Source organism: Trichechus manatus, unplaced genomic scaffold, assembly GCF_000243295.1.
Source record: "Trichechus manatus latirostris isolate Lorelei unplaced genomic scaffold, TriManLat1.0 scaffold00028, whole genome shotgun sequence".
Classification (NCBI taxonomy): domain Eukaryota; kingdom Metazoa; phylum Chordata; class Mammalia; order Sirenia; family Trichechidae; genus Trichechus; species Trichechus manatus.
In genome coordinates this window covers 16,854,670-16,870,380 of record NW_004443964.1, presented here as the reverse complement: position 1 = coordinate 16,870,380, position 15,711 = coordinate 16,854,670, and the positions used below count along the sequence as shown (strand labels likewise).

The 15,711-nt window shown below is 37.3% G+C and overlaps 1 protein-coding gene across 2 annotated transcripts in view; it reads right to left on the bottom strand.

The window, feature by feature from the left end:
- The window catches only part of SMURF2 (SMAD specific E3 ubiquitin protein ligase 2), a 111,988-nt gene that overhangs the window by 48,280 nt on the left and 47,997 nt on the right, over positions 1-15,711 (bottom strand). The window lies entirely within an intron of this gene.

Sequence of the window (15,711 nt, the reverse complement as noted above, 5' to 3'; positions counted from 1 at the left end):
AAAAAAAGGTTGAGAAGTTAGAGGGTTGATATGTTGTGGGGTTGTTAACCAATGTCATAAAACAACATGTGTACTTCTGTTTCATGAGAAACTATTTGTTCTGTAAGCCTTCACCTGAAGTACAATTAAAAAAAAAAATAAGAAAATTAAAGGTTTCCTTAGATGATATTTTTTTAAAATAACTTTGTTATTTAAGCTCCACCTAAACTTCACAAAAATCTTAGAGGAGAGATAAATTACCTGCCTCTACACATCATCAGTTCGATGTCAAGACAGTCCTATATTTATAAAAAACTAAAAGTTAATGTAATAAAGCTAGGTATCCCAAACCCACATTTTCTGGATTATCTTACATTAGATTATTACTCATATGGTGATGATTGCACAACCTTGTGAATCTACTAAAAACCACTGAACTGCTCACTTTAAAAACGTGAATTTTGTAATAGGTGAATTACATGTCAATAAAAAAATTACTGCTTATAGAGCCACAAACTTAAACTTCTTTAATTCAAACGACACAAGTGAAGGGAAAAAACAAACGCATATATTTATAGTTTAATTTACAAAATATCTATGAATGTAATGTTTGGTTAATTTCTATTCACATCTACTCACAGTTCAAATGGTATATTCAATTAGTTACAATTACTGGAAGTTTAGTGTATAAAAGCTTATTTAACACAACAAATCTTGGGAATGTATCTTAACATTAACTTAACATTAACTTTAGTTCAAATACAAATCATTCTGAAGACAGAAACCATCAGTAAATTAATAAAATTATTAAGTAAGCACAAGCTACTGACTTACTAGTCCTAGAGTCCCTTAAGGAGTCCTGGTGATGCAGTGGTTAAGAGCTCAGGCTGCTAATCAAAAGGTCAGCAGTTCGAATCCACCAGCCTCTCCTTGGAAACCCTATAGGGAAGTTCTACACTGTCCTATAGGGTCACTATGAGTTAGAATCAACTCGAAGGCAACAGGTTTGGGGTCTGTTTTTGGTTTAGAGTCCCTTAAAGAAGTCTTGGTGGGGCAACAGTTAAGCACTCAGCTGCTAACCAAAAGGTCAGCCACTTGAACCCAGCAGCCACTCCGCAGGAGAAAGATGTGGCAAAAAACAAAACCAAATCCGTTGCCGTCAAGTCTATTCTAACTCACAGTGACCCTACAGGACAGAGTAGAACTGCCCCATAGGGCATCCGAGGAGCGGCTGGTGGATTCGAACTGCCAACCTTTTGGTTAGCCACCAAGCTCTTAACCACTGTGCCACCAGCATTGGAAACCCTATGCAGCAGTTCTACTGTGTCCTATAGAGTAGCTATGAGTCGGAATTGACTCAATGGCAGTAGACTTAGAGTCCCTCAGGCCATGCCCTATAAATAGTTTTGTTTTTAAAAACATAAAAACTCAATCATGAAAACTAGGGCCATAACTAAGAATACCAAATCATAAACTTGAGTTAGAACTCCCCAAACTTTTATCATCATATAAATAGAACAGAAGCAAAAATTCTTATTTGTAATTTTTAAAAGGAAGGTTCTCAAATCATTACCTGAGAATTGGTAATTTTATTTCTAAAAGTAAAATTAAAAATTATTTTCACACCTTGGAGTCTTTACTACACTATTGTTTTGGGGAATTGTATCTTGAGGACTAGAGCCACACTTAAAATCCTCAGTAACAATTAATTATAAGAGCTCAGTAAATGCTCAGTATATTAATGAATTTCAATAAGACAAACTCCTGCTTGTGTTACCATAACAAATTCTCAACTAGGGAGGTCTGTATCAGAATATCATGCGGAATGCAAATACAGTATTATAATGTAACTTTATAGAAAAAAAAATACTTATTTTTTTATAATCGAGACTACAGAAAGTAAAGCCAAGATTGGGAATTGTGGGGTGGAGGAAAGGTGGCAGTGCAGGGAAGTTTTGTTTTTGTTTTCTAAATGTTTATTAAGGGAGATAGGTTAATAAATAATGTTGCAAAACGCTGGGCTAAATTACAGGAAGGGAATAGCAGGAGAGCAATCTGGTAGGGTAGGTGGGGCCAGAACAAGGCTAAGGAGTGTGGACTTGGTCCTAGACAGCTATCATTGTTTCAATATCTTTAATGTTTAGTAAGCTTTTTACTGATGTAATATATAAGGAAAAGTGCACAAACCTGAAGAGTCTACTTTAATGAATTTTCACTGATTTTTATAATAAAACATTACCCTGGATTCCAGATATTTAGCAGTCACTAGTCAATTGTGATTAATGGTAACTACAAATATATCCAACACTCGTCTGTCAGTCTGTCGTACTGTGGTGGTTTGTGTGTTATACTGAAGTTATGCCACTGGTATTCCAAACACCAGCGGAGTCACCCATGGTAAACAAGTTTCAGTGGAGTTTCCAGACTAAGACAGACTAGGAAGAAAGGCCTGGAAATCTGCTTCCAAAAATTAGCCAAATAAAAACCTTATGGAACACAACAGAATACTGTCTGATAAAGTGCTGGAAGATGAGCCTCCTAGGTTGGAAGGCACTACACAACAGTTGCAACAATGAACTCAAACACACCAAAGATCGTGAAGACGAAGCACGAAAACACGTTTTGATCCTTTATACATAAGGTTGCCAGGAGTCGGCGTCAACTCAATGGCAACTAACAATAAACAAATACAGCATTATACCAGCACAGTACCATTGCTACTCAATAAAAAAAAAACTAAACCCACTGCCACTGAGTCAATTCCTACTCATAACGACCCTATACAGAATACAATAAAGACAATATTTCCAGCAGTTTGTAGTTTCTGCAGTAGATGAATTTTATCATGTTTTTATGCAAATAACGTGCACCTTCTACATTTGTCTGCCATCTGCTCCCTCCCCACACGAGGTATTTTCGTGAGCACTATGCCAAATGCTATGCCAATTTTTTTTTTTTACATGTTACTACTGTTTGGTTCTAAGAAGATTTCGGGTGATATTTTTGGATTAAGGTTTAAAGATTATCTCAGGGCAACAGCTTCTGGGGTTCATCCAGCCTTCATGGCTCCAGGAAGTCTGGAGTCCATGAGAATTTGAAATTCTGTATTTTCCCCCTTTTGATCAGGATCCTGCTAGAGAATCTTTGATCAAAGCATTTCTTATTGTTAAGTCTACATTCTCAAACCTTAGCCTGTTTTAAGAGAGGCACAGGTGGTGCAATGGTTAAACGCTCAGCTGTTAAAGGAAAGGTTGGCAGTTCAAACCCACTAGCCATTCCACGGGAAAAAAGACCTGGCAATCTGTTCCCATAAAGATTACAGCCTACGAAACCCTATGGGGAAGTTCTACTCTGTCCTATAGAGTTGCTATGGGTCAGAATCCACTCAATGGCACACAACAAGCCTCTTTTAGTTATTCTACTCACTGCCATCTACAAATAGATGATTTGAAATGAGTCGAGGAGATGATCAAAATAAATTAAGATTAGACATGTTGTTATACTGGTAACTCCTCTTTATTTCACACATATGCATATATAACCATCTTGAGATGCTTAACATTGCATTCAACATTTCCTGACCACCTCACTTTGTGCCATGTGCTATGACAGCTTCTGTGGATACAAAGAGAAATAAGGCATAGTCCTCTGCCCTCAGAGCTCACACACAGGTCTCGTGTAATTCTAATACCATGTCTTAAATGAGTTTTTGTTGTTGTTTTCTCAAGAAATGCTTTCAAATTTCAGAAAAATCTCTTTAGTATATTTTATTTGAGGCAATGATTAGAGAAAATCATTTGCAAAAATGCAGATGGTAATAAATATTAACATTTTCATTTAAGTCAATTATTTTTTCTGCCCAGAGAGGAGTTATCTGTATGCAACACATCATGTAATAATATCAGAGTAAATCCCAGCTGTAGAAATAAAATGCTATGCTGTTTTACTGAGTTGTACTCATAATGAATGGCTGTCTATGCTTAATCTGAATAAAGCTCCCAACTGCTAAGTATCTTCTTGCCAAAAATTCCTCTTCCTCCTCCAGATTGGAGTTGCATTCCAATTACACTGCTGACTGGAATGAGACTGCTTAACAGAAAGAAAAAATACTCAAGACGTCCAGTCTTCCTTCACTCCAAAGATTTTCTAATATCAGTGCTGAGATTCAAAAGCTGTATAGACTATTTTTGAAACCAGAGCAGATTTCTCTGCATTTTCTTTAAACTTATATTATCATTGTAAAACAAAACTGAAGTTCAGGATAACATTCCTATACAAATTCCAGCAAGATGGCCTAGTACTTTAAAAAACGTCTACCAATATGCACCATTTCTGATCACTTGCACATTACAGCAACTTAGATCTGCTCCAAGAAACAAACTCTATCTCTACTCCTAAGCATAAAATGAAAACGAAATTTAAGTTCTACAGAAAACTTGTACACAATATAATTTTGTAAGTATGTGTTTTAGTTATTGTTGCTTGAAACAGGAGCACTAAACAGATTCATCTTCAAGAGTGTCGTTACAAAATACTGCAATGAGCAAATATATCAGATATAATCCTATGTGCATAACAATAATGAAACGGTTAAGTAATTGATGGTAAACAGCATGATGAAATAATATCATGCAGCCATTAAAGATTATGTAAATATATTTACTGACATGAAATATTTTCTCAGGATACTTTTAAAAGTAAAAATCCATTCACAAATAGTTGATTAAATAAAAAATTAAAGGAATTTTTATAAGCATCACTATGCCAATTTTTTTTTTTTACATGTCGCTGTAGAAAAAAAAATTAGCATAGTGTGCTTATGAAAAAAACTTTGCAGGGGGAGGGCACGGCTGGCAAACAAATATGGAAGGCGTGCATTATTTGCAGAAAAATACAGTGCCTACACTTTAGAGATGAGGAAACTGAGGTTCAGGGGTAAAAACTTGCCAAAGGATGCACTGTAGGTGGTAGAGTGAGACTCCAACTCAAGTAGTCTAATTTCAGAACCCAAACTCAACCACCACACTGAAACACTCTCTCAGGTCAGCGCTACCTTTTTAAAAAGGACCTTCATCTGGTTAAAGCAATTATTGATGGCACAGGTTTACAAAAGGGTTCACTGAAACATAGGTTGCAGAAGAGCTTTCTCCAAAAAAACAGAAATTTCTCTCTTTCAATAGATGTATTAGTTTACTTCTACAATCACATTAGACCAGCTTTTAGCTAAGTATCTTGCTACCCAAAAATCAAAACTCACTGCCGTCAAGTCAATTCTGCCTCATAGCAACCCTGTAGGGCAGAGTAAAACTGCCCAATAGGGTTTCTAAGGCTGTAAATCGTTACAGAAGCAAACTATCACACCTTTCTCTCGCAGAGTGGCTGATGGATTTGAACCACTGACCTTTCGGTTAGCAGCCAAGCACTTTAACCGCTACAGCACCCTTTAACCAAGGAATTTCAGGTAATCAATTCCATGCATGTTGCAAAGCAAATTGGGCCTCTAAGTTTAACTTAATGTATTTTAATACTCGGCAGGTAGTTAAGATATAGGTTCTACAACATGAGATAAATGTTCTTATTTTAAAATATCAACATTTACATATTTCGCCAAAGGCAAAATATTTTTCAAATTAAAAATGACCTTTCTAACTTACTCATCAAACAACTTTTAAATAACTACTTTCTTTTCTTTTTAACTCCAAAAAGCACATGAAGATTTTGGTTTAAAAAAAAAAAATCCCAAACAAAAGTACTTTTTCAGTGACTAAAACTGAAACAAGAGTAGGATAGACAAAATCTAAAAATTAAATACAGGTTTATTAACTTTTTCAGCAAAAACAATGATCTACTTTGACAAAATAAATGCAGATATAATTTGTCTAGGCACAATTTTAAATTTTTATCTTATAATGATCAGAGCTAATTTTATAATAAAGTTTCTCTTACAAGCATAATAGTCGTGAAATTTCTCTTACAAGCACAATGTAAGTTCATATGTTAAAAACAAGGCTCAGCTAAACCCAAGTGGCAAACTCAGCATAAGATAAATGTAAAGCATGTAGTCCAGGTACCTGGCACACAGCAGACACTCTGTGGAAGCTATTATTTTGAGAAATGATCTGAAAGTATTTCAGCTATATATCTTAAAACATGAAGTTTTCAGTTCATAAAGACAATAAACTGGCTATGACCTAAGGACCTCCTATGCTTATGCTGTTCGCAGACCAAACACTATCCTGTCTATCACTGTTGGAGACTCAGCCACTGCCTCCTCTACCGGACACCTTCGTTCAAACAGACTCACTTCATAACTGATGGCTGCCCAAGAGGATGATACAGTACATTTAAATTTAACCACAAAATCAATAATTTACTTTCTTCATCAGAATATCAAAAAGAAGGAAACCTTATTATAAAGTTCCAGTATATATTTGCAACGAAGCTTAAACACTGCTTTATACATAGGGAAAGATTCACATAACTTTCTGGCTACTTTCAAGTTTCCCTTCTTTACTTTCTTTTTCTAGAGACACGCACAGAGACAGCATAGTATAGTGTGTAAGAGTTAAACACAGCCAGAGTGCCAGGGTTTGAACCTGGTGCTGCCACTTATTAGATGGTGACCTTGAACAACTACTTGAAATCTCTGTTGCCTAAGATTCCTTCCACAACTGTACAAATGAGGAAGGAGTATACTAGGAGCCTGTATACTAGGAGCCACCTCACAGTGTTGTTTCAGAGATTAAAACAAATTGAAAACACAACAGTACCTGGTATACACAGAGTACTAAGTATTAGCTATTATTATTAATTCCTTTTAATAAGATTTTATTACATTTCTAATAAAATTAATCCACTAGGTTGCAAGCACCTTAAGAAAGAATAAGAAAAAGGTATTCTCACAACCTGGCAAAAAGCTTATGTATCTAGTAACCAAAAAAACTCATTGCCGTCGAGTCGATTCCAACTCACAGTGACCCTGTAGGACAAAGTAGAACAACCCAAGAGAATTTTCAAGGCTGTAATCTTTACAGAAGCAGACTGTCACATCTTTCTCCTGTAGAGCAGCTGGTGGGTTCGAACCGCCAACCTTTCAGTTAGCAGCCGAGAGCACTCAACCACTGCCCTACCAGGGCTCTGATGTATCTAGTAAGTTCTCAGTAATTGTTGATAAGTGAGTCACAATCTATACATCTACCCTCACCCCTCTTCCAAGCTTCAGGCCCATATTTCAAGTGCCCACTAAACATATCCACTTGGCTACCTCACCAGCACTTTGTATCATATTTATTCAAAACTGAATTCATCAGCTTCCCTAGTAAACCAGCTCTCCTCCCTTTTGACCTCCCAATTTCTGTGAACTGCACCACGTTTCCAATCATCCAGAAAGTAAATGTCTTCCTAGCTCTCTCTCTCCCTGACCACCTCCACATCGAAGTATCACATCTCACTGCCTATTTCCATTTCCAATAATCACATTTAAATAGTATACCTAGAGTATTTTATAATTTGCAAAAACATTTCCACAGAGTGTCTCACTTGGTCTTTACAACCTTGTGAGTTCTGTTCTAATATCCACAGATAAGGAAACTACAATTGAGAGTTTTAGTGGCTTGCCCCAACCTCTCATCTAGTAAATGGACTTCAGCATTTTGAATCCAGGCCCCATCCTCTTTTTACTACGGGTCCCTAACTCAAAAAATTTTTGTCAATAATTCCAGCCTTATCTCTCATTAACCCCTAGACTGACAACTTTATCGTCCTTGCTTCCCCAAATAAGCCCAGGATTTTTCTGCCTTTACTTTTCCTTCATTGATGAAATTCCTTCCACCTCAAATACTATTTCCCAACCACTGACCCTCAAAATCTTATCCATTCATCAAGCTTCAGCTCCACGTGAAATCTTTTCAGATTCTCCTTTCTCACAAATTTATTTTGATCTCTCCCTTCCTGTGAACCTCCAACACTTTGATTCTACTTGTTTTGTATGTTCCTTCTCACTTTGCTTATATTAGTTATTTATGTGATCTCTTACCCTTTCTTCTATGTCCCATTAAACTGTAAATTTGTTGAAGACAAAGGTTATGACTTATTTTTATATCTACCATAATTTATTATATAATATCTTAAACATAATATGCATTCAAATAATTGCTGAATCAATAAAAACCCCAGGAAAACCACTGATAAGGTATAAAAAAAAGATTGCCATCGAGAAGATCCGACTCATAACAATCCTATAGGTATATATATAAGATATAAGGAGGGGCAAACCAAAAGGTAAAGAATAAAATGAAGCTCACTCTTTGCTTCCCTTAACCTAGTAAATCTTTTTGTTCAAACCAGGCTGGCTTCCTCAACTATCGGTAAGTGCTCAACTCTTCCCTCAGAGAATCCTCCACAGTCTAATTACCACCCATCCCTTAGGACCAAGTTACCTACTGACTCCATGGCAGTGGGTTTGGGTTTCCTAATACCAAACCTCACTGAGCCTTCCCTCTCATACACAACAGAAAGGTATATTGTCATATAATGTTCTGATATTTAGTTACTCGAATAAGCTCCATTTGCAAACAGTCACTAGTACAAACAGGAAAGACTGGAACTATAAAAAGCACTGTCATTTATAATTTAAAAAAATACTTCTATTAAATCCTATATTTGAAATATTTCCTGGGTAGATTGGGAATTACCAAATTTAATAAACTTTTTATGTTTAGAATAGTTACAGATTTACAGAAAAACTTCAAAGATAGTAGAGTTCCCATATACTCCATATCCAGTCTATCCTATTATTAACATCCTTGATGAACCAATACTGATTCATTATTACTAACTAAAGTGCATATTTTATTTAGACATCCTTAGTTTTTCACTAATGTCCTTTATCTGTTCCAAGATTCCATTCGGACACGACATTACCTTTAGTCATCATGTCTCCTTAGGCTCCTCCTGGCTGTGACAGTTTCTCATGACCTTGATGGTTTTGAGAAGTACTGGTCAGGTATTTTGTAAAATGTCCCTCAACTGGAATTTGTCTTACGCTCTTCTCATGATTAGACTGAAGTTATGGGTTTGTGGAGGAACACCACAGAGTTAAAGTGCCATTCTCATCACATCATATCAATGGCATATGCTGTCAACATGACTTATCACTGTTGATATTAACCTTTATCACCTCAGATAGTGTCCTAAATTGAATTATATCCTCCCAAAAACGTGTCTATTAATTTGGCTGGGCCATGATTCCCGGTACTGTGTGATTTTACTGTGCTGTAAATCCTGCCTCTATGATGTTAATGAGGGAGGATGGGCGGCAGTTGTGTCAGTAAGGCAGGACTCAATCTACAAGACTGGATTGTGTCCTGAGGCAATCTCTTGATATAAAACAGAGAAGTCAGCAGAGAGACAGGGGGACCTCATACCACCAAGAAAGCAGTGCTAGGAGTAGAGCACGTCCCTTTGGACCCAGGGTCCCTGCACAGAGAAGCTCCTAGTCCGGGGGAAGACTGGTGAGAGTAGACAGAGAAAGCCTTCCCCTGGAGCTGACACCCTAAATTTGGACTTTTAGCCTACTTTATTGTAAAGAAATAAACTTCTCTTTGTTAAAGCCATCCACTTGTGGTATTTCTGCTTTAGCACCACTAAATAACTAAGACAGGTAGTATTTGTCAAGTTTCTCTATTGTAAACGTACTTTTTTTTCCCTCCTTTCCATTCTGTAGTCTTTGGAAGTCACTATGCCCAGCCCATACTTAAGAACTGGGGAGTTATATATTCCCTGCTCCAGCTCTAGAATCAGCCATTTCTCCAAAGAACTCTGTTGTTTTTTTAAGGGGCCGTTCAAAAGAGCTCTGACTCACAGCAACCTTATGTGTAACAGAACAAAATGTTGCCTGGTCCTGCATCATCCTCACAATCATTACTACCTTTGAGCCTTCTGTTGCAGCCACTGGGTAAAGCCCTGGAAATTATCAAATTTAAACAAACATTCATAAAGACTTCACATTATTCAAATTTAACAGTTAAGCCAATAAACTCTTAACTGTTCCTAAGGTTAACATTCAAACATTCCCCCACTAGATCATTAAGCTCCACTAGGCCAAGAACTTAAATTTTGATCTCCACTACACCACCCCTCGAGCTATAAAACAGTGTACAGAGTAGGCGTTCAATAACTACTCAATTAATAAATACTGAAGTCTTAGAAATTCAGGATTCAGTCACAACATAACTTACCATTCCAATGGACTCTGGCTAGATCTGTCATATTTAGACTCCTGTTCTAATGTCACTATGTCTACTTCACTGCATTGTCTTACAATACACAAGAGGCTTCCTTTTTCCATTGCTCCTCCCTCTTATTCCATTAGAAGCCAAAAGTTTAACTATTCTCCAGCAAAATTTTCACTGCAAAGGACTAATGCATCGTATTTTCTAGATTCTTTTTATAATGGCATATTGCCATTTTCATCATCCTAGTCCAAGTTATATTCAAATGGCTATTTTATAACGTGTTTAAATGAAAGGAATAATGCGAAACCCTTATCAAGATGAATACCAGAAGAAAAGTTACTGACAATGAAAAAGTGCCAAAAATTCTCATATCAGCTTTCCCATAATGCTCCCGTAAAACACCCATTTAGTGTGTATATAAACTAAAGCATCTGAAACCTATAAATATCTTTTTATAAATTTGTAATATGTGGAAAGGAAAAGAATAAGCTAAACATACACTGTCTTATCTACATGTTGTCTGATGTACGTTTCCACAGCCCATCCAAATACATGCAAAAATATGCCAAGATACTAAATAACCTTAAATCTGCACTACAGCGACAATCTTACTAAATTGCGGTGGCTTGTTTTTTTTACTAGAGAAAGTTACCTGTAAAGGGAAAAAAAGTACAATGAATAACTCTCCACTGACTAAAACGCAAGTCAGGAAATCCTACAAATAGAGTCCTACTTTAACAAGCTGTGTATTTGCAGCTAGCTATTGCTGTGAGTCAGAATCAACTCCACAGCAACACGTTTGGTTTTTTTTTTTTGTTTAGACACCATAACCACCACACATCTGTCAGTCTGTCGTACTGTGGTGGCTTGCGTGTTGCTGTGATGCTGGAAGCTATGTCACCAGTACTGCAAATACCAGCAGGGTCACATATAGTAGGCAGGTTTCAGTGGAGCTTCCAGACTAGACAGACTAGGAAAAAGGACCTGGCAGTCTACTTCTGAAAAAATGGGCCAGTGAAAACCTTATGAATAGCAGCGGAATATCGTCTGATATAGTACAGGGAGGAAGATGAGCTCTTCAGATTGAAAGGCACTCAAAATACAATGGAAGAGGAGCTGCCTCGTACAAGTAGAGTCGACCTTAATGACACGGATGGAGTCAAACTTCCGGAAACTTCATTTGCTCACATGGCACAACTCAAAATGAAAAGAAACAGCTGCAAACATCTATTAATAATGGGAATGTGGAACATACAAAGTATGAATCTAGGAAAATTGGAAATTGTCAAAGATGAAATGGAACGCATAAATATCGATACCCTAGGCATTACTGAGCTGAAATGGACTGCTATTGGCCATTCTGAATCAGACAATCATATGGTCTATTATGCCGGGAATGACAACTTAAAGAGGAACGGCATCACATTCATCATAAAAAAGAACATTTCAAGATCTATCCTGAAGTACAATGGTGACAGTGATAGGACAGTATCCATACGCCAACAAGGAAGGCCAATTAATACAACTATTACTCAAATTTACGCACCAACCACTAATGCCAAAGATGAGGAAATTGAAGATTTTTACCAATTTCTGCAGTCTGAAATTGATCAAACATGCAATCAAGATGCATTGGTAATTACTGGTGATTCAAATGCAAAAGGTGGAAACAAAGAAGAAAGATCTGTAGTTGGAAAATATGGCCTTGGTGATAGAAACGACACCTGACACCGCGTGACAGAATTTTGCAAGACCAACTTCTTCACTAAAAATACCTTTTTTCAACAACATAAACAGCCGACTATACATGTGGGCTTCGCCAGATGGAATACACAGGAATCAAATTGACTACATCTGTGGAAAGAGACGATGGAAAAGCTCAATACCATCAGTCAGAATAAGGCCAAGGGACAACTGCATGACAGACCATCAATTGCTCATATGAAAGTCCACGTTGAAGCTGAAGAAAATTAAAACAAGCCCATGAGAACCAAAATATGACCTCCAGTATATCTCACCCGAATTTGGAGACCATCTCAAGAAAAGATTTGACACACTAAACACTAATAACCGAAGACCAGACGAGTTGTGGAATGACATCAAGGACATTATATATGAAGAAAACAAAAGGTCATTAAAGACACAGAAAAGACCAAAATGGATGTCAGAAGAGACTCTCAAACTTGTTCTTGAACGTAAAGTAGCTAAAGTGAATGGAAGAAATGAGGAAGTAAAAGAGCTGAAAAGATTTCCAAGGGTGAATCAAGAAGACAAAGTCAAATATTATAATGAAATGTGCAAAGACATGGAGTTAGAAAACCAAAAGCGAAGAACATGCTTGGCATTTCTCAAGCTGAAAGAACTGAAGAAAAAATTCAAGCCTCGAGTTGCAATTCTGAAGGATTCTAGGGGCAAAATATTGAAAGACTCAGGAAGCATCAAAAGAAGATGGAAGGAATACACAGAGTCACTGTATCCAAAATAATGGGTCAACGTTCAATCATTTCAGGACACAGAATACGATCAAGAATCGATGGTACTGAAGGAAGAAGTCCAAGCTGCCCTGAAGGCACTGGCGAAAGACAAGGCTCCAGTAATTTACGGAATACCAATTGAGATGTTTCAACAAACACATACAGCACTGGAGATGCTCACTTGTCTATGCCAAGAAACTTGGAAGAAAGCAACTTGGCCAACTGACTGGAAGAGATCCATATTTATGCCCATTCCAAAGAAAGGTGATCCCACAGAATGCAGAAATTATAGAATATCATTAATATCACACACAAGTAAAATTTTGCTGAAGATAATTCAAAAACCGTTGCAGCAGTACATCGACAGGGAACTACCAGAAATTCAAGCTGGATTCAGAAGAGGACATGGAACAAGGGATATCACTGCTGATGTCAGATGGATCTTGGCTGAAAGCAGAGAATACCAGAAAGATGCTTACCTGTGCTCTACTGACTACACAAAGACATTCAACTGTGTGGACCATAACAAATTACGAAAAACATTGTGAAAAATGGGAATTCCAGAACACTTAACTGTGCTCATGTAGAACCTGTACATAGACCAAAAGAGGCAGGCATTCGAACAGAACAAGGGGATACTGCGTGGTTTAAAGTCAACAAACGTATGCGTCAGAGTTGTATCCTTTCACCATACTTATTCAATCTGTATGCTGAGCGAATAATCTCAGAAGGTGGCCTATATGAAGAAGAACAAGGCAAAAGGATTGGTGGAACACTCATTAACAACCCACGATAGGCAGAAGACACAACCTTGCTTGCTGAAAGTGAAGAGGACTTGAAGCACTTACTGATGAAAATCAAAGACCACAGCCTTCACTATGGATTACATAAAGAAAACAAAAATCCGCACAACTGGACCAATAAGCAACATCATGATAAACAGAGAAAATACTGAAGCTGTCAAGGATTTAATTTTACTTGGATCCACAATCAATGTCCATGGAAGCAGGAGTCAAGAAATCAAATGACGCATTGCATTGGGCAAATCTGCTGCAAAGACCCCTTTCAAGTGTTGAAAAGCAAAGATGTCACTTTGAGAACTAAGGTGAGCCTGACCTAAGCCATGGTATTTTCAATCACCTTATATGCATGTGAAAGCTGAAGAAGAATTGATGCCTTTGAATTACAGTGTTGGTGAAGAATACTGAATATATCATGGACTGCCAGAAGAATGAACAAGTCTGTCTTGGAAGAAGTACAGCCAGAGTGCTCCTTGGAAACAAGGATGGCGAGATTTGACCTCATGTATTTTGGACATATTATCAGGAGGGACCTGTCCCTGGAGAAGGATGTCATCCTTGGTAAGGTAGAAGGGTCAGCAAAAAAGAGGAAGACCCTCAACGAGATGGAATGACACTGTGGCTGCAACAATAGGCCCTAACATAACGTTTGTGAGGATGACACAGGACTGGGCAGTGTTTTGTTCTGTTCTACACAGGGTCACTATGAGTCAGAACCAACTCAACAACACCTAACAACAACAACAACAACAACATAGCACTTACCAAAGTGTACTGAAATGCCACACTGTAAGCTACCTTAAAAAAAAAAGGGACAATGTCTTCCTAACACCTCTTCTCCTACCAGTTGCTGACACATACTGCTAGTACTTAATAAATATTCTTCTGCTGAATAAATGATGCTCTCCAAATGTTGTACTGTCACTGCTTTAACGGTCTAAGAGGCTCAGGTATATCACAACAGGGTAAAAAAAACTTTAGTGAGTGGATGCACACTATATTCTAGGCACCATCTTTTCTATAAACTGTCCTTTTGGTCTCACAACAATCCTATGAGGTGGATATAATTATCCCTGTTTTACTGATGAAGAAACTGAACCTCAGAACCTTAAAACTACCGAAAGCAGACCAAAAAAATAAATAAATAAACCAAATATGCTGCCATTGAGCTGATCCCAGCTCGGACAATGAAGCATTAAAATTCAAACTTTCCCCACTTCAATATTCATACTCTTCCCACTATATTTGGTATTTACTTATAAGTAAAATCTTGACAGAAAATAGCTCCCCTCATGTGCTGTGGCAACTTCATCCCTCTCCAAAATGTGATTATAGATTGTAAAGAGCACATAAGAACTCTTAAGGCAAGTTAGAGCAATTACCATTGGACTAGAATTGAAGAGACAACCAGACCAGAGTAAGCCACAAGTTTCTAAAAAGATGAAATTTCCAGAGGAACCAAATGATGTCCTGAAAAACAATCTTAGATGTCCTAGAAAAGAATCTTGAAGATTTTCTAGTAACACCGTGGTAGAAAGAAAGGTTAGGGAAAATGACAGGTTGATGCTAAGGAGGCTATGATAAATAGCATGTTAATAGAATTCTAAGAACGTAGCAAAAGAAGACAGAAAGCAAACAGAAAAGTAGAACTGAGAGAAGGTAGACAAGCAGAAACAATTATAACAATAAACAGGAAAGCTGCCTTTCCAGAACTACAGAAAGACTATTCAGAAACCTCCTACAGTGGAGCCTAGAAGAACATCCATCAAGGAAGGCTGCCTTGAGAGAAGAGTTTTGACTTGAAGTCTGTAAGAAATGAATCTGGTGACCTGGCTGCAAGAAAAATACTTCTCCAGAGACCTAGGCTGCTGGTAGAGAAAGTAAAGGTGGAAGACGTAAAGAAAGCTTACAAAGACAATAATCTTAAGTGTTAGTTAGGCTCAGAACCACCACCTGGGAAACACAAAAGGAAATAACAAAAAGTATGTGGAAGGAGCTATTAAATATTTTAACGAACTGTCAAGCTACTACCTGTATTTCAACTATATACAATTTGAACCCGGAAATGCTCGCACAATATGAAGATTAGTTGTAAACCTAAACTAAGAAAACAAGGTGGTTTCACAAGAGGAGACGATGAATGACAGGAAAGACTAGCCACTTGAGGTAAATGGAGGGAATAATCATCCACATTTGCCCCTAGGTGATTAAGTATAATGTTAA